Below are 20,666 nucleotides of genomic sequence, written 5' to 3'. Positions count from 1 at the left end.
CGAGGCAAAGAAGAGAACCAAACTTTTGGAGACTCACGCAAAGAAAACGGAAATAATTTCATCTTCACCACATCATTGTCCACATCATTTTTCTTTTGCATATTGCATAATTCCACGAAGGTATTAAGATGGGATGCGAGTTCCTCATTAGGAGTACCGGAATATTGATCTTTCATAACAAGATTCAGCAAAGCACTATTAATATCACAAGACTCCACACTAATGGCGGGAGGAGCAATCGGAGTGCCAAAAATATCATTGTTTTTTGGTATTTGAGAAATCACACAACTTGGTGTTCTCTCGAATCATGATGACTACGAGACAAGATTGCATTCAAAAACAGATCCGGCAAGAAAACGACAAACGAAATAGAGGGCGAATAAAACAGCAAATTTTTGTGAAGTGGGGGAGAGGAAAATGAGAGGCAAATGGCAAATAATGTAAATTGTGAGGAGATGATATTTGTGATCAGGAACCTGGTATATGTTGAAGATCCTCCTTGGCAACGGCGCCAGAAATTCCTTTTGATGTGGCTTGAAGCTACGTCGGTATTTCCCCAAAGAGGAAGGGATGATGCAACACAATGGCTGTAGGTATTTCCCTCAGTTATGAGACCAAGGTTATCGAACCAGTAGGAGAACCAAGCAACACAACGTAAACAGCCCCTGCACACACCAATAACAAATACTAGCAACCCGACGTGTAAAAGGTGTTCTCAATCCCTTTCGGGTAGCGGCGCCTCAAGATAGGCAAACGAACGTGAAATAAATTGTAGTAGATTGATAGATCGAATGCCAAATAAAATAAGTAAGAATAAAATGCAGCAAGGTATTTTTGTAATTTTGGTTTCATAGATCTGGAAATAAAAGCAAATAAAAAGGAGATCGCAAAGCAAATAATATGAGAAAGAGACCCGGGGGCTGCAGATTTCACTAGTGGCTTCTCTCGAGAAAAATAATACATGGTGGGTAAACAAATTACTGTTGGGCAATTGATAGAACTTCAAATAATCATGACGATATCCAGGTAATGATCATTATATAGGCATCACGTCCAAGATTAGTAGACCGACTCCCGCCTGCATCTACTACTATTACTCCACACATCGACCGCTATCCAGCATGCATCTAGTGTATTAAGTTCATGGGGAAACGAAGTAATGCAATAAGAACGATGACATGATGTAGACAAGATCTATCTATGTAGAGATAGACCCCATCGTTTTATCCTTAGTAGCAACGATACATATGTGTCGGTTCCCCTTCTGTCACTGGGATCAAGCACCGTAAGATCGAACCCACTACAAAGCACCTCTTCCCATTGCAAGATAAATAGATCAAGTTGGCCAAACAAAACCCAAATATCGGAGAAGAAATACGAGGCTATAAGAAATCATGCATATAAGAGATCAAAGAAACTCAAATAACTTTTGTGGATATAAAAAGATAGATCTGATCATAAACTCAAAGTTCATCTGATCCCAAGGAATGTTGCTATTGTGGTGCTTAACAATGATCCAAGTTATATCTTTATCATCTTGGTGGAAGAAGTTTTTCATCTCTTTAGTGCTCTCAATCAAATCAATGGTTTTCGTTAGTGGCAGAATTTCACCTGAAGTTTTGAGATGTCTCCATAAGCCCACGAGGATCATATCCTTTCGTTGTTGGTTTTCCAACAACTCCATTCTAACCTTCTTGCAAGGATGCTTTCCAAATTCAATTGTGGTAGAAGTTGTGATTCCTTCTCCGTTCTCTTTTTCGACGATCTAGCGTCTATTCATTTGTTCTGGAGGCATTGTGTTGTTGCTCTCGTCAAGTATCTTCCCATCTTGTCAAGTTATTGTTCTATTCATTCCATGCTCAACCGGAGTACTGTCAAAATTATGTCATTCTTGTTCCTTGGCTATCTCGTCATACCGGAGTGGTGTCAATGTCTATCTTGTCACTTAAGCTCTTCTTTCTCGCCGTTTTCCTTGTTCCTTGTCCAACGGAGTGTTTTCAATCTCGTTCATCTCCGTTGTATTCTTTCTTTCAAGTTGTCCAACCTCTCAAGGTTTGTGGTTTCACTCGTTTGTCGAAGAAGCAACTTTGTTTTACCTCTTGCTCTTCTGCTTCCCTCCGGTGCCATCCTAGATCTCGGGACGAGATCCTCTTGTAGTGGTGGAGTGTTGTAATGCCCCAAGACCGACGCTTCAGAGGCCTTCCATGTTTTTTGCGTGACTGCCGTGTGTTTCATTTGTATGTTGCATTTCATCATAGAAACATATGCATTGCATCCGCTTGTTTTCTTAACTTGCACCCATTCGTAGTTGCCGCGTTCCCCTTGCCTTCGTTGACTGTTCCGAGACCAACCGTGTTTTCGGTTCCCTCTTGTCAAACCACCTAACCTATCTCGTCAGCCCGCGGCCCCCTCACATGTGCGTCCGAAACTTCCCCGAACCAGAACCGGACTATCGTTACCGCCACGTCCAAATCATCTCCAAACATCCCTCAAATATCATTGGTTCTTTATTGGACATCCTAACCTATATTTTCACAGCCGTCCGATTATGATCGTAGGGACGTGATAGCCCCTACCCAAATCTCATTGCAGTATAAATACTGGACAACCCTAAAATCTAGGGACCTATCCCATCCTCCCAGCCGCGCTGCCATTCCACCAAATCCCCATCAGGATCCATCCCTCCCCAACCATCGCTCGCCACCTACAGCCACCAGATCCCCTCGCCCTCCACCTCGCTCGATCCAGCGCCTCCCCTGTCCCTCCTCGATTCCCACCGAACCACCCAATCAATCCATCAATCCAACATCGTTGATCCCTCGATCCAGGAGCTCTTGCCTGAGGCTCCAAGCTTCCCTGCCTCCACGAACACGAGCGCCCATGACCTTGTGCCCCTGCTGTCCTAGCAACAACAGCAACAACCTCACTGGAGTCGCCACCGGGGATTCAGCCATGCCCGTGCCCTCCTCCACGCGCTGCCCCGCCGGACCTCTCCTGCAGCCCGAGTCCCTTTCCCCGCGCGCCTGTCTCCTCTGCTGATCTGCCTCACCACCGGAGCTCCTTCGCCCGAGCACCCATGGAGAGGGCCTCCCGAGCCTCCTCACGCCGTGCCAAAGAGCCTGCCCTGCCGGCGACCTCCAGGCCAGTCCCTCGCGCGCTGTCCTTCTCCTCCTTCCTTCCTTCTTTTCTTCTATGCGTCCTCAACTCCCTCTCGACTCTCTCTGTACAGGAAACCACCATGGCCACCGACCCGCCACTTCTCGCGCCTGCCGACCCCACCATCTCGCCGCCGCTATCTTCTTCTCGAAGGTCCGCCGTCACGCCCCTGCTTCCTGTGCTTCGAGGACGAGGCCAGCGCCAAGTCCCGCCCGATCCCCTGCCTGCGTTGACCACGCCCCTCGACCGCACGTGCCTGGGCCACCTCCCCTTCGCTAGATCCGGCCCAGCCGCTCCTCTGCTTCGGCCCGGCAGCTCCCATGTGACGGCTGCCAGCCTTGCCTCTCCACCGACTGGGCTTGGCCCAATGTGAGCAGCTCCCCCAGCCTCCAGTTTCAGCCCGCATCGTTTTTTTCAGTTCAGGATGTTTTAGCATTTATCCCTGGTTTTACTGAATTGCAGAAAACCTCTTGCTGTTCATGCATTTAATAACTAAATAACCATGCACCATATGTTAAAACTTCAAACATGTAAAATGCTTAGAATTTTGTCTAGTTTCATAATATGCTGCTGTCATCCATGCTTAAAATGTTTAAACTTGTTGTTTGTTTAATTTTGCATAAATGCCATGTTAAAATGATTTGTTTCATAACTAATTAACCGTAGCTCCGAATTTAATAAACTTTATATGTAAATGGGGTAAAAATGCATAGCTTAACATGGTGACTTTATTTGCATGTTTAACAACTATAAAATATGGTTTAGGGTAGAACCGTAGCAAATTCAAAAGATGCATATGGGGATTTTCCGGAATTGTTGTTTGTTATTTCCGGCCTCATTTAAACTTGCCTAAATCGTTAGTTTACTTATGCTTCACCTCTTACCATGTTAATCAACATTTAATATTGTTGGGTACATAAACGAGAGAGAACTAAATATTTGATGTGGTGTTTCGTTAATATGCAACTCGTTGCATATTGAGCTCCGCTTAATTTGTAGTATTGTTTGTGCACTTTGCCATCCCATGCCTCATTAAAATGGACATACATCATACTTGATTGTGCATCATGCCATGTTTATGTGATGGTTGTCTACCATGTTGTTTGCTTCTGTCCGGTGTTGCTTCTTCGGGTTAGTTCCGATAACGTCACATTTGTGAGGATTTGTTCGACTTCGTCTGTTCGTCTTCTTCATGGACTCGTTCTTCTTCCTTGCGGGATTTCAGGCAAGATGACCATACCCTCGAAATCACATCTATCTTTGCTTGCTAGTTTTTTGCCCTATTGCTATGCCGCGCTACCTACCACTTGCTATATCATGCCTCCCATATCGCCATGTCAAGCCTCTAACCCACCCTCCTAGCAAACCGTTGTTTGGCTATGTTACTGCTTTTTCTCAGCCCCTCTTATAGCGTTGCTAGTTGCAGGCGAAGATGAAGATTGTTCCATGTTGGAACATGGATATGTTGCGATATCACAGTATCCCTTATTTTAATTAATGCATCTATATACTTGGTATTGGGTGGAAGGCTCGGCCTTATGCCTGGTGTTTTGTTCCACTCTTGCCGCCCTAGTTTCCGTCATACCGGTGTTATGTAACTTGATTTTGCGTTCCTTACGCGGTTGGGTGATAATGGGAACCCCTTGACAGTTCGGCTTGAATAAAACTCCCCCAGCAAGGCCCAACCTTGGTTTTAACATTTTCCACCTAAGCCTTTTTCACTTGGGTTCTGCAGACTCAAGGGTCATCTTTATTTTAAACCTCCGGGCCAGTGCTCCTCCAGGTGTTGGTCCAAACTAGAGCACCATGCGGGACCGTCCCTTGGCAACTTGGGTTATGTTGGTACCTGAGCGCTTAGCTTATCCGGTGTGCCCTGAGAACGAGATATGTGCAGCTCCTATCAGGATTTGTCGGCACAGTCGGGTGGTCTTGCTGGTCTTATTTTACCATTGTCGAAATGTCTTGTAACCGGGATTCCGAGACTGATCAGGTCTTCCCGGGAGAAGGAATATCCTTCGTTGACCGTGAGAGCTTGTGATGGGCTAAGTTGGGACACCCCTACAGGGTATTATCTTTCCAAAGCCGTGCCCGCGGTTATGTGGCAGATGGAAATTTGTTAATGTCCGGTTGTAGACAACTTGACACTTGACTTAATTAAAATGCATCAACCGCGTGTGTAGCCGTGATGGTCTCTTTTTGGCGGAGTCCAGGAAGTGAACATGGTTTGGGTTATGTATGAACGTAAGTAGTTTCGGGATCACTTCTTGATCGCTTCTAGCTTCTCGACCGTTGCCTTGCTTCTCTTCTCGCTCTTATTTGCGTATGTTAGCCACCATATTTGCTTAGTGCTTGCTGCAACTCCACCTCATTACCCCGTCCTACCCATAAGCTTAAATAGTCTTGAACTCGCGGGTTTTGAGATTGTTGAGTCCTCATGACTCACAGATACTACCAAAACAGTTGCACGTGAAGGTGACGCAACCGAACTCAAGTGGGAGTTTGACGAGGACCTTGGTCGTTACTATGTTTCGTTTCCTGATGATCAGTAGTGGTGCCCAGTTGGGATGATCGGGGATCTAGCATTTGGGGTTATCTTCTTTTTATTTGGATTTGACCATAGTCGGTCTATGTGTGTACTCTGAATGATGTATGTTTAATTGATCATTGTGTGAAGTGGCGATTGTAAGCCAACTCTTTATGCCATTCTTGTTCATTACATGGGATTGTGTGAAGATGACCCTTCTTGCGTCAAAACCGCCATGCGGTTATGCCTCCAAGTCGTGCCTCGACACGTGGGAGATATAGCCGCATCGTGGGCATTACACGATGCCTCTAAGCTCTTGGATCCGCTTCCCTTGGTTCTTCTTCGACGTTATGCCACCGAGGGGGCCTCTCGAGCTCTGGTTGCAGCATGCCAACTGCAGTGCTCCGGCGACCGGAGCAAAGATCGAAGTGGTCCCCACAGGTAAGATCTTCATGACTCGCGGCTGGGGCGAGGTCGCACGGGTCTGACGTGCGAGGGGCGCCCTCGTGATCCAGTTTTAGTACGGCGGTGCCTCCACGCTCTTCTTCAAGGTCTTCGATGCGGAGGGCCGCCGCCTGGAATGCTGCTCCGGAGAGGAGCGTCAGGCTGAGGCGTGTTCCGCTTGTGGCCACTCCGGCAACAGCAGCCCTTGGGAGTCCAGCAGCTCTCCTGAGTTCTACGAGACTCCGGAGACGAGCGACGACAGCTACGTGCCGCCGATCTCTCGCCGCACTAGGAGTAGAGCCGCGGTGTCCGGCCGTCGCCGCCGCTGATCTGGATGGGGTTGGCGCTGGCCTCCCATGGCCCACTGTTGATGATGGCATCCGCCACGGGAGGTTGTAGATAGGATCCCTCTTAGTTCTAGCTTTTGTTCCCTGCGAAGAATCATGAAGTACCCCGTGGGGGCGTGTAAGGGGTCTGTAATGTCTTTTGCGCCCGTCTTCCCCGTTATGAAAATTTGGTGAACGCATATCCTGTTAAGGCTCAGTCCCCCCTTTGTTCCCTCGCGATAGCTTGTTGCTCTACGCTGACAGGTCCCAGTCCCCAGGCGGGCTACAGCCGTCGCTTGTATGCCAGGTCGCGTGCCGTGGTCAAGGCCAGGAGGTGTGCGGCCCGAGGTCCAGTAAGAACCCCTGAGGCGCGATGCTCAGGAGGTCCCCCTTAGCGCTCAAGCAGCCATGGTAAGGCAAGAAAGGGAGTTGACGTGGCCGCAACGTGGTTGCGGCTAGGCGAGGGTGACCATTAGGCCCCAACATTTAGCCGATCCGAGAGCGGGACTTATCTTGTTGACTTCGTGGAGATTCCTGATGGTGTGCTAGGGCTGCGCGCCAGCTTGTGCGGCATAATTAGGCCGGCCCATACGGGTTTTCCTCCTCCCATGCTCTCCTTAGTGCTCTACCTCCTCAGGTCCCGGCCCTCGAGCGAGCTCAGCCGCCGCTGGTATGTTAGGTCACGATGCCGTGGTCAAGGCCAGGGGTGAGGGCTGGAGAGCCAGTAAGAGCTCCTGAGTCGCGATGCTCAGGAGCCCCCCTTTAACGCGCAAGTGAATTGCACGAGAGGAAAGGAGACTCGCGGTGCTGCCTGCTATCCTCCGCATGGGTCCCCTGTAAACAGGCGCAAGAAGAAACATGGTTTGCCGTTATAGATGCCAGCCTGCCGCTAGTTGCTCTGGATGAAGTGAAGGCACCGAGGGCCTGGTGAGGTGACGTGCGCGGGGCGTGCCGCGAGCCAGAGCTCGACCGCTCAGATTTGTCGACATGGCAGGGACGGACCCATGCGCCAGCGCCATGCCTGTGAGGAGGCCCCGTGGGAGGCGATGATCGAGCAGGCAATAGCCGTAGGCAGGTTAAGCATGGAAAGCAGATCAACTTGGGTAAATGCAGGAAGATACATGCCACTGGGTCCGGCCCGAGCGGCTTGGGGATGATGCAGCCTGAGTGGCGCCCCCAGCAAGGTAAGCTAAAGACATAAGCAAAAGGGATACATGCCACAGGGACGGACCCACGCGGCCTGGGAATAATGCAGCCTGAGGGGTGCTCCCAGCTAAACGAGCTTGGAAGATGTCACCTGGTTCTGTAGACGAAGTAGAGTTGGTGCAGCTGAAGGCGCACATTGAAGGAGTGGCTCCTCACGAACCACCAGGGCCCTGAGCCTCGGGAGGCTCTGGGGGCTCGGGAGGTTCCCTGAAGACCGTCTCCATTTCCTCCAGGACGGCGTGGTACCTGGCCTCCTGAGCAGCCAGGACACGCCGCATGTTGAGCTGATAAGCTGACGCCATGCTCGGGAAGCCGAAGGGCATGCGAATGTAGCTGTGCGGTGGACTCTCGCAATGGCCCACACGCGAAGGCCAGAAACGCTCCTGAGAAGCGGCCCTGTTGAGCCCTGGGACGTCGATGCAGACACGCAGCCTGGCATCCTCGCCTGGATGGGGAGCTACGCCTTGTGTGCGGCTGTTGCCACGCATGGCTCTTTCGTCTTCAGTTCCTGAGTGGTCTTGGCGATGAACTCCTGAGTGGTGGGCACTCCTTGCCCTGTGTTCTCCTGAGGGAAACGTGCCGCGAAGCACGCCTCCAAGTGGTGCCCAGGCGCCTCCCTCGTGAGGTTGGCAAGGTCTGAGGCCCTCCAGAAGAGAACCCCCGAGCCCAGCCTGAGGAGGGCGTCGGGCGCGCCTTCCTATGCGATGGAGGGACGTGTCCCTGGGACGGACGCTGATCCTGATGAGGCTCCTGCCGCGACGCCATCCTCTTGAGGTCCTGCGCGGCGCAGCTGCTTCTTCTTGGGGATGGCCTTCGGAGGGCCCTCACTTCTGCTGTCGGGGTCGTTGATTGCTGCAGCCTGGAAAGCGCGCTCGAGGGAGCACACCGCATCTCTTTCTTCACATGGGACCGTGATGATTCTGCCGCTTCCCGACATCTTGAGGATGTTGTAGCCATGATGCGTGACTGCCATGAACTTGGCCAGGGCCGGATACCCGAGGATGGCGTTGTACAGCAGGCGGATGTGCGCGACTTTGAAGTCGATGAGCTCGGTGCGGTAGTTCTTGCGCTCTCCGAAGGTGATAGGCAGGCGGACCTGCCCTATCTGTGTGGTGGAACCATCGGTCACTCCTGAGAAAGGCTTGGTAGGCTGGAGTTGCTCATATGGCACTTGGAGGTTGTCGAACGTGTCGACGGACAGGATGTTGAGCCCTGCGCCGCCGTCGATGAGGGTCTTGGTAACCTGCACATTGCAGATGACTGGGGAGCACAACATCGGGAGGGCGCCAGCGGTGGCCGCACACTCGAGCTGATCTGCCGAGTTGAAAGTGATGGCGCATTGGGACCACTTGAGCGGGCACGTGGCCTCGAGCTTGGGGAGCACCGCCTTCACCTCGCGAGCGAACTTGTTGAACATGCACTGGGAGGCTGGGGCCTGGGCGCCGCCCAAGATGCAGGCAATTGCACGCGGCTCCTGGAAGCCCCCAGCCCCCTCGTCCTGGTGGTGATCGTCGTTCCTTCTTGGTGGTGGCGGCAGCGGGGGAAGACCGGTGTTGCCCTGAGGGCGATCCTCACGAGGCTGGTCCCTCCAGGCGCCCTCGCGAGGATGGTCCTGCCAGCGGTCCTCACGAGGCCTGTCGCGCCATTCCTGGCATGGGCCACGGTCGTCCCAGCGTCCGCCTCCACGTCCTCCTCCTCGGCCGTAGCCCCGGTCGCTGCGCTCGGGGCGTCGACCGAAGCGTCCTTCACGAATGGCTCTGAGATCTTGACAGTCGCTGGTGTTGTGGGTATTCAGGTTGTGGAAGGCGTAGAACGGTCAGGTTCTCTTGGATGACTTGGGCTGGTCTCTGCCTTGCTTGGTGTCCGGCTCCGCCGCGAGCACGGCTGCTCCCTTGCGCTTCACGTCCTTGGCCTGGGCTTTCTTCTCCTCCGGGTCCGCTGCTGGCACATCGAGGAGGGAGAGGCATCCTTCCTCAGCTCTTGCGCACTTGGTCACCAGGTTGAACAGCTCCTGAGATGTGCACAACTCCTCGTGGATAGCGAGCTCTTCCTTCATCTTGACGTCGGGGACGCCATCAGAGAACGCAGAGATGATGGCCTCGTCCATCACCTTGGGGATCTTGAGACAAATGTTGTTGAAGCGCTGCATGTACTTTTGGAGGGTCTCCCCTGGCTGTTGCTTGATGCGGCGCAGGTCACCCGCGGCTGGCGGGCAGTCGCAAGTGCCCTGGAAGTTGGCGACAAAGCGGTCGCGCATCTCGTCCCAGGAGGAGATTGAGCCATGCTGCAGGTTCAGGAGCCAAGAGTGGGATCCATCCTTGAGAGCCATGGGAAACCAGTTCGCCATGACTTTCTCATCGCCGTTGGCCGCTTCGATGCTCAGCTCGTAGAGCTGCAGGAACTCCGCGGGATCGGCGGTGCCGTCGTAGCGAGGAGGCAGATCCGGCTTGAACTTGCCTGGCCAGGCGACGCTACGCAGCTCGGGGGTGAAGGCGCGGCAGCCAGCCGTGATTGCCGGGGGCCGCTTCGGAGGTGGAGCTTGGTCTTGACGAGGTCCACGTGGCGCCGCTGCGGGCGATGCGCGGTCTTGACGAGGCGGCGCGGGGAGCGCGGGTGCAGCTTCTCGCGGCCGAGGGATTTCTTGGCAACTTCTCTCTTCTCGCGCGGGCGCCGGGCGTGGCGGATCATGCCGCGGGGCCGCGCGCCTTGGTGCCAAGGCACCGTCTTGGGGCAGAGGTGGCATAGGCATGCCATGAGCCTCGTCGCCCGTGGCTGGCTGAGGGTGAGGCAGAGAGAGGGATGGCGCCGGGGAGCCCCCTGCGGCGCGGACGAGCTCGGCGACGCGATCGAGCCACTCCTCGTAGAGGTCGTCAACCGGGCGGTAGCACAGGAGATCGTTCGCCCGCGAGGAGCGCGGCCCGCACCTCCATGGGAGTGCGGCGTACGTGAGACGAAGAACCGGTGAGGGTCTGCGACGGAGTGGCGGTGTGGCCGTCCTGCCGTACCGATGGATGCAGCGAGGACGCCTGCTGCTCGTTCCCCGCCGGGCCGGTGGCAGCGTTTGCGGAGGGATACGGAGAGCGACAAGGTGGCCCGCCGACGGGAGCCGTCTGAGCAACGCGGGCGGTGAGGGCAGCCCGGCGCTCAGCTCGAGCACGGCGAGCGTCCGCCATGGAGACGACGGCGTGACGGTTCGACTGGTCGACGAGAGGGAAGCTACGGCGCACCCCTACCTGGCGCGCCAAATGTCGGATGTGGGGTTCCGACAAACCCTTAAGGTTCAAACTCTGGGGTGCGCGCGAAGTCTTTCCCTCCTACCGATCTACGCCCTAGCTCGCTAAGATCTCGCGGACGAACTCGACGAACTCGCAACACAGAAAGACACGAGATTTATTCTGGTTCGGGCCACCGTTGTGGTGTAATACCCTACTGTAGTGTGGTGGTGGTGGATTGCCTCTTGGGCTGATGAAGAATAGTACAAGGGGAAGAACAGCCTCCTGAGGTTGAGGTGTTCTTGTGCTTGGGTAGGCTCCCGATCAGATTGGATCAAGCTCAGATGAGTTTCCTCTACTGTGGTGGCTAGCTCTACTTATATAGGCCCTGGTCCTCTCCCCAAATATTGAGCGGGAAGGGAGCCAACAACGCCGGGCAAATTTGAAAGGGGCAGCTAGGACAAGCTATCCTGACAAAAGTGGTCTTCGCCTGCAAAAGGCTCTGGTGGTGACACCGTCTTGGGATCCACGATGACCTCCGTCTTGCCGTTCTTCTGTTCTCGGTCTTGTTGCACCGATATGGCAACCTTTTCCTGATTCCTCGGTACTCCTCGCCTGCGCTGGCCTCCTTAGCACTAAAGAGGAAAGAAGGACGCTGCACGCGCTGGCGCCCGCCTGGTGCTGATCGTCATGGCTCATGTCACGAGAGCCTCGTGAGTTTCGCCCCGCCTTGATATCTCCGCTCCTCGTGAGCCTGCCTGACTAGGCCACTCCTGAGGAGGTCTTGCGTCGTCCACCTCGCGAAGCTTGGCCCCTCGCGAGGGTCTTGGATGTCTTGCTGATGAAGATGGGCCATACAGCCCGCTGGCCTGGCCACGCCGTGGGCCGCAGGCAGGCAAGACTGGGGACCCCCGTTCCAGATCACTGACAGGCATGAACATATTGCATGAAGGCGTGGCTCGTGAACTGGGTGCCGTTGTCAGTGATGATCCTTGCCCGAACTCCAAAATGACACACGAATTCTTTCAAGAACTTGATAGCTGACTGAGCAGTCACCTTTCTCACAGTAGTCACTTCCGGCCACTTTGTAAACTTATCAATGGAAACGAACAAGAATTCAAAGTCCCCGATTGCACGGGGAAAGGGGCCGAGGATATCGAGCCCCCAGACCAAAAATGGCCATGATAGAGGGATTGTTTGAACAGCTTTGGGCAGGCAGGTGGGTTTTCTTGTAATGGAACTGGCAGGCTTCACATTTGGTGACTAGCTCGACCGCATCTTGGAGGGCTGTGGGCCAATAGAATCCTTGCCGGAATGCTTTCCCAACTAATACCCTTGATCCAATGTGGGAGCCGCACATGCCTCTGTGTATCTCAGCCAGCAGTTCCTTTCCTTCTTCCCGGCAGACACAGTTCAATTTCACACCATTGGGCCTCCTTTTGTACAAAGTGTCATCGACAAACTGATACATACTGACCCTCCGGGCTACTTTTTCAGCTTCACCTTGGTCGCCGGGAAGCTCTTCGGTTCGGAGGAAGTGGACAATCTGGCTTTCCCAAGTTGGAGCCTGTGGCTCCGCAACAAGGACTAGTGGCACCTCCTCTGCTGTGGGAGCACATGCCTCATTCGTGGATTCCATAGGCCTGGCTGGAGGGGGTGGTCCGGCAGGCTGTGAGGAGTTGTTTCCGGCAGGGTCTCTGCCGGGAGCAGACGGCTTTACCGGGAGAGGCTTACCGTAGTCCAACTTTCTCCTTTTCCGGGCCATTGTTGCTGGGGATACAGAGAACTAAGTGAGATGGAGAACAAAAGTCCATGTTTCCACAGGAAGCTTCTGCGTAGCACACTTTGACAGATGATCAGTTATGCTGTTTCCCGCACGGGGTACGTGCTGTGTTTGCAATCCATCAATGTGCTCCTCCAATCTCCTCACTTCCTCAACGTATGCCTCCATCAATGGACTTTGGTAATCCTTGTTGGCTTGTCTCATCACAAGTTGTGAATCTCCTCGAATGATCAGCTTCTTAATTCCTAGTTCAGCTACAATCCTGAGCCCGACAAGGAGCCCTTCATACTCAGTTGTATTGTTGGTTACTTCTTTCAGGGCAAAATGCATTTGAACGACATACTTCAAGTGCTCCCCGGAGGGGGCGACAAGAAGCACGTCAGCTCCTGCACCTTGTAGGGAAAAAGCACCATCAAAATAAATAATCCATTCTTGGGGCGATTCCTTGCGAAGGATAACTGTCTCTGTTACTTCCTCATCAGGGGCTGGCGTCCATTCTGCAATAAACTCTACCAATGCCCTGCTCTGAATAGTTGATGTGCTCTCAAACTTCAAACCAAAGCTGGATAACTCCAAAGCCCACTCCAGTATTCTGCCAGTAGCCTCAGGGTTTCGGAGTATCCTTTGCAATAGAAAACGAGTAACAACCGTGATCTCATGGGCATGGAAGTAGTGGTGACGTTTCCTTGAGGCCATAAAGAGACCAAAGATCAACTTCTGCACGCCAGAGTATCTCAATCTAGCCCCCTATAACAAGGAGCTGACGACATACACTGGGCGCTCCACCACTTTCTTCCTTGCCGCGTCCTTGGGGTTGCTCTCATTGTCGTGCTCACTGCTGTCTTCCTCCCTTCTCCGACTCTGCCGGTCTCTGCTCACTTTCCGCCTCATCCACTTCTCGTTGTGCTACCAAGGCCACACTAAACACTTGGTTGGTTGCTGCCAAGTATAGCAGCAATGGCTCCTGGGGCTTGGGAGCAACCAAGGTAGGCACATAGGACAAGAAGTCCTTCAACTCTTGCAAAGCTCCATTTGCTTCTGGGGTCCACTTCATAGGACATGCCTTCTTCAATATTTTGAAGAACGACATTGCATGCTCGACAGACTTGGAGATGAATTTGCCTAGCGTGGCAACACATCCTATCAGACGTCTCACATCCTTATATGTCCTTGGTGCTTGGATCTGCTCGATAGCCTTGATCTTGTCGGGGTTGGCTTCGATCCCACGATGGGATACAAAGAATCCAAGCAACTTGTCGGAGGGAACACCAAATACACACTTCTCTGAGTTGAGCTTCAGATTGATCTTGCGCAGATTAGCAAATGTCTCCTCCAAATCTTGAAGAAGGGTGGCCTTATCCTTGGTCTTGACCACAATATCATCCATATAGGCTTCTATGTTTCTATGCAAATGTGGCTCAAAACCAATCTGGACTGCCCTTGCAAAAGTGGACCCGACACTCTTTAATCCGAATGGCATGTGTACGAAGAAGTACGTACCACATGGAGTGATGAACGATGTCTTCTCCTCATCTTCCTTGGACATGAAGATTTGGTGATACCCATAGTATGCGTCCAGAAAGGAGAGCAAATCACAACCTGAAGTGGAAACCATAATCTGGCCGATACGCCACAAGGAAGATGGGTCTTTCAGGCAAGCCTTGTTGAGATCTGTGAAATCTGTACAAAGCCTCCACTTCCCGTTAGCCTTCCGGACTACTACTAGATTTGCCAACCATGTGGGGTGCAGCACTCCTCTAACCAGACCAGCTGCCTCAAGTTTCTTGATCACTTCTGCAATGAACTACTATCTCTCCAAGGCCTGCTTCCGGCCTTTCTTCTTGACAGGTCGGGCATGTGGGCAGACAACAAGGTGGTGCTCGATTACCTCCCTGGGAACACCGGGGATATCAGATGGTTGCCAGGCTAACACATTGATATTCGCCCGTAGGAAGGCAACGAGCGAACTTTCCTATTTGTCATCGAGGGTGGCCCTGATAGTGAAAGTACCATCAACGCCAGCCAGCCCTACCGGGACCTTCTTCACTTGGGGTGCGGCAACCTTGGATCTCTTGCTGTTAGAACACTCTGGCAAGTCGTCAATGGGTGACATGCACTCGGTGGGGGAACACTTCCCGGACTCTTTGCCAGAGTCCCTACAATCTCTCTTCTTTCCTTTTCTTTCCTTGGTGGGAGCTGCCGCTGCCGGTGCCTCTACTGCGACCGCGTCCCGGTACATCTTGTCCACACAAATGATTGCATCCTTCTCATCCGATGGGATGGTGATGACTCCTAGTGGCCCAGGCATCTTCAAGGTGTTGTAGGCATAGTGGGCTGCCGCCATGAACTTAGCCAGGGCCGGGCGTCCAAGAATCCCATTACGGCAGGGGGAGATCAACCAAAACACAATCCTCTCAATCCGGTAGTTCATTTCTTCCCCAAACGTTACCGGCAATGTGATCTTTCCCTTAGGACGGCTCCTGCCGGGATTAACTCCTTGAAACATGCCGGTAACCTCTAGCTCTTCCTCTCCTATCTGGAGCTTGCTGATAACTGCTGGGGAAATTAGATTCAACCAGGCCCCGCCATCCACTAGCATCTTTGGGACCTTGAGGTTGCGAATTGTTGGGGAAACCAACAATGGCAAACACCCTACCGCAGTGGTACGGCCAGGATGATCCTCCTCGTCAAAGATGATGGGCGTACGGGACCACTTGAGCGGCTTTTGGGCCTCTAGCGCTGGTTCCACAGCGTTGACTTCTCGTGCTCACCGCTTGAGCTGGCGTGAGAAGTGTGCAGAGATGCACTTCCGTTAATGGACAGGGTGTCAGTGGGCTTCTGAAACTCCTACTCACTGGTTTCCTCCTCATTCCGTCCATCACACTCATCATCACAGGTTTCCATCTCTCGACCTCTGGCGAGCTTTCCTTGGTTTTGAAAGGTTTGCCGGGGCGATTTACTTCACCACCTCGGCCCTTACCGCCAGCAACATTCTGACCCTTTTACTTATCACGCTTCTCATACTCTGCTCTCTATCCCTTGACAAGCTGTTCAACCTGATAATACTCTTGAAGGTCGTGGCCCTTGGTCTGATGAATCTTGTAGTACGGCCCATCGCCTTTCACAGCTTTCTCGGCAGCAGCGACCTCTCGGTAGTCAGTGCACAGGTAGCTTCCTTGCCGGGGGCCTCATCTTTGGCCTTCTTGCCAGTACTAGGCATACCCGATCCTTCAACAGTCATCATTGCCTTATCCCTCCGCTTCTTACTGCGCTTCTTGCTCTTCTTCTGACTGGTTGATTGATCATCATCCTCTGAATCAACGTTGGTGCAATCTTCCTCTCTGGGCAACTTTCTTCCCTCCTCCATCTGAGCACACTTATCCACTAATGTGTAAAGCTCCTTCACAGTCTTGGGAAACCGCACGTTCATCTTGGAACGAATCCGGCAGTTGCGCACATTGGACTGGAAGTCAGCTATTACGGCTGCCGGATGGATATTCGGGATATTTCTATGAACTTTGTTGAATCTCTGTAAATACTTACGAAGGGTTTCTCCTTCCTTCTGCCGGAGAAGCTGCAAGTCGCGGGGTCTGCCGGGTTCATGATGGCCGCGAGTAAAAGTGCCAATGAACTCGTGGCATAGGTTAGCCCATGACGAAATAGAGTTCTCCAGTTGGTGGATCAGCCAAGACCTCACATTGGACGTGAGGGCCAAAGGGAAGTAGTTGGCAAACACCTTCTCATCTCTTACCCCGGCAGCCTGAACGGCGATGGTGTAGATGCTCAGGAACTCTACCGGGTTCAGCCTCCCGTCGTACTTCTCAGGTATCTTTGGCTTGAACGTGCCAATGGACGGCCAACGGACTTGCCGCAGCTCTCGTGTAAAGGTAGGGCAGCCAACCTCGAAAGGTAGGCACCCGCCAACACCGAGCGCAGGCTCGTCGACGTCGAGGCTGTCACACCCGCCAGTCCGGCAGAGGTTGTCGCGGCGTTGCTCGATGACGACGCGCTCGTCTCCTCACCGCCTATCCTCCGGGGCTCGATGTTGGCCTGGACGTGCTCGACGGTCAAAAGAGGCCATCGAGACATCGTCGGGGTCTTGATTCTGTTGCGCTCGCGCTGGCTGCCATGGTGGGGACTGCACTATGGGGATGGCCCCTTCTGTACGGTCAGCAACACGAGCTGTTGTTGTCGCTTGGGGAGGTCGTGGCGGGCCAGCTCGTCGTGAGCCCCCCAGCTTTGGCGAAACCGAGCAGGCTTTGGATGGTGGCTCACCATTCTTCCATCTGCTCGGCCACTGGCAGAAACCTCAGCAGCAGCATAGTCACGCCATGGCCTCCGAAGCTATACTTGGCATGGATGATGATGAAGTCGACCGCACCATCGCTTGGCTCCTGACGGTGCCAGCGGCGGTAGCCTACGCCCCTGCTGTTGCTGCGGACGACCACCTGGATGTGGTGTGGCGAAGGCGCTCGAGGGCCAGCAGCTCCGTCGACGCAGCGGCTTGGTCGGCCCGTCCTGGGGAAGGTGCACGCGCTGCAACCGCATCCGTGGTGGGGGCGGCCGGTAGGCGGCGGTTTGCCCCGGTCCGAGCGCTGTTGCTATGGTTGTGCCCGTCGGTCGGAGAGAGGGGCGCAGATGGAGTAACCCACTCACCCATACCTTGGGTAGCGTGGCCGTCGGGGTGTGCTGATGCTGCTTGATACGTCTCCAACGTATCTATAATTTATGAAGTATTCGTGCCATGTTTACAATAGTTTTATATGATTTTGGTATGATTTGATTAGAACTAACCCGGACTGACGCTGTTTTTAGCAGAACTACCGTGGTGTTGTTTTTGTGCAGAAATAAAAGTTCTCGGAATGCGATGAAAATCAACGGAGAATTTTTCTGGAAAATATGAAAAATACTGGAACAAAAATATACCGGAGGGGAGTCCCGTGGGCCCCACGAGGGCGGGGGGCACGCCCACCCCCTGGGGTGCGCCCCCTATCTCCTGGCCGCCTCGGGGACCCCCCTGACTTGTACTCGATGCCATCCTCTCCTATAAATACAGAAACCTCCAGAAAATAACCTAGATCGGAAGTTCCGCCGCCGCAAGCCTCTGTAGCCATGAGAAATCAATCTGGGCCCTCTCCGGCACCCTGCCGGAGGGGGCCATCCTCACCGGAGGCCATGGAGAAGGATCCCGGAGGGGCCACCATCACCATGAAAGCCAAGGACCAGAGGGAGAACCTCTTCCCATCCAGGGGGAGGCCATGGAGGAGGAAGCACAAGGTGGAGAACCTCTCCTCCTCTCTCTCGGTGGCGTCGGAGTGCCATCGGGAGGGGAATCATCGCCGCGGTGATCGTCTTCATCAACATCACCACCGTCCTCATCTCTTTTACGCGGTCCACTCTCCCGCACCCCACTGTAATCCCTACTTAAACATGGTGCTTTATGCCACTATTATGATCCAATGATGTGTTGCCATCCTATGATGTTTTCAGTAGATATCCTTTGTCTTTGGGTTGATTGATGATCTAAATTGGTATGAGTTGTATGTTTTATTTTGGTGTTGTCCTATGGTGCCCTCCGTGTCGCGCAAGCGTGAGGGATTCCCGCTGTAGGGTGTTGCAATATGTCCATGGTTTACTTATTCTCGGTGTTGCTTGAGTGACAGAAGCATAAACACGGATAAGTGGGTCACAGCGTATGGGATAAAGGGGACTTGATGCTTTAATGCTATGGTTGGGTTTTACCTTAATGATCTTTAGTAGTTGCGGATGCTTGCTAGAGTTCCAATCATAAGTGCATACGATCCAAGACGAGAAAGTATGTTAGCTTATGCCTCTCCCTCATATGAAATTGCAATAGTGATTACCGATCTTGTTAACAATTGCCTAGGTCTATTCCGCACACCGATCCATCATTATTCCAGACTCGCTATTTATAATATTTAGTAATATATTCTAACTTTATGATAACAGCACCTACTTTTATGTTTTAGCTCTCCGATATCATGCAAAGTTATCCTCTTCATACCCACAACGTAGTTTTATTTCTCGTTTCTAGTTGGAAACCAACGTTCGGTGTACGTAGAGTCATATCAGTGGCAGATAGGACTTGAGAGAATATTGATCTTACCTTTAGCTCCTTGTGGGTTCGACACTCCAAACTTATCACTTCCACCTTTGGTAATTGCTATGATGATTCCCTGCACTTGGGGATGATCAATCTCTTTTTCTGGCGCCGTTGCCGGGGAGCAATAGCGTGGGGTTGATATTCTCGTGTGTGCTTGTTTGCTTTCTTCACTAAGTAGATTTTGTTTTTCCTTTTTGTTTCTGTTTAGTTGTGGGTGAGACATACAAAAAAATTAAAAGAATGAAAATACAAAAAAATTACTTGCCTCTCATGCCTAAAAAGTTTTTCAAAAAGAGAAGTGATTGGAAAGTTATGCATTGAAGAAGTGAGGGTCGACCTTGAGCACTTGTGTTCATGCTCATGGAAACAATGTAGAATTTTTCATGGAAGTTTCTCTGTAAATAATTATCCCCTTGTATATATCCATTGTATTATAAAAATAATGTGCCAAGCTTTGGTTTTAGGATGATTAGATTGCTTGTTTACTTTGTGTAGTAGAAAACCAGAAACTTTGGCTGTAGCGCGTGAATTTACATTTTTTACTGGAGAGTCAAATGGGTCTGAAACTTTTTGCACATTACTTCTGTACAAAATTTTCAAATTTCAAATTTATTTCATAATTTTTGGAGTTACAGAAGTTTACTAAACTTCCAGATTACTACAGACTGTCCTGTTTTTGACAGATTCTGTTTTTCACGTGTTGTTTGCTTGTTTGGATGAATCTATGGCTAGTATCGGGGGGTATGAACCATGGTGAAGTTGGAATACAGTAGATATAGTTCTAATATGAAATTGGAATAAGTTTGCAACAGTACCTAAAGGTAGTGATTTGCTTTATTACACTAACGGATCTCACAATGTTTTTGTTAAAGTTTTGTGTGGATGAAGTGTTCGAAGATCGAGGAGCTATCAATATGAGAAGAATAAAGAGAGGCAAGAGTTCAAGCTTGGGGATGCCCAAGGCACCCCAAGTAAATATTTGAAAGGATACTCAAGCATCTAAGCTTGGGGATGCCCCGGTTGGCATCCCATCTTTCTTCTTCAACAAATATCGGTATACCTCGGTTTTTGTTTTGTTCACATGATTTGTGTGCTTTTTGTTTTTGTTTTTCCTTTAAGAACCATGCTAGTATGAGATAACCCTTCATTTATTTATAGAATACTTCATGTGCTTCACTTATATCTTTTAAGTATGATCTTATAGAATTGCTCTTTGTGCTTCACTTAAATCTTTTGAGTATGGTTTTATAGAATGCTTCGTGTGCTTCACTTATATATTTTGAGCTTGGATATTGGTTAGTCTATATTAATTGTAGAATGCTCCATGAACTTCACTTATATCTTTTGGACTATGATACTATCATCTAAAGCGGGTTTGGAAGAGTGTCAACTTTAGGAATTAGTGATCCCACTATTCCGAATGAGAAGAATTTTGCTTATGTGGAGAGTAGAAAATTTTATATGCTTGTAGATCATGAAAATAAAGTTGTATGTGATGGTTATATTGTTGAATTAATTCATGACGCTACTGAAAATTATTACGAGGGAGGAATATATGCTTGTAGGAGTTGCAATAATATCAATTTTCATCTCTATGTGCTTAAAGTTTTGAAGTTATACTTGTTTTGCCTTCCTATGCTAGTTGATTCTTATTCCTATAAATTATGTGCTCACAAAATCCCTAGGCATAGGAAGTGGGTTAGATTTAAATGTGCTAGTCATATTCTTCATGATGCTCTCTTTATGTTTCAATTCTTTTCTTTTATGTGAGCATCATTGAAATCATCATGCCTAGCCAAAAGGCATTAAAGAAAAGCGCTTGTTGGGAGACAACCCAATATTTACCCTTACTGTTTTTGTGTGTATACATGATTAATCTACTGTAGTAATC

Source organism: Triticum aestivum, chromosome 4D, assembly GCF_018294505.1.
Source record: "Triticum aestivum cultivar Chinese Spring chromosome 4D, IWGSC CS RefSeq v2.1, whole genome shotgun sequence".
Taxonomy (NCBI): domain Eukaryota; kingdom Viridiplantae; phylum Streptophyta; class Magnoliopsida; order Poales; family Poaceae; genus Triticum; species Triticum aestivum.
Note: the sequence above shows the minus strand (reverse complement) of the source record.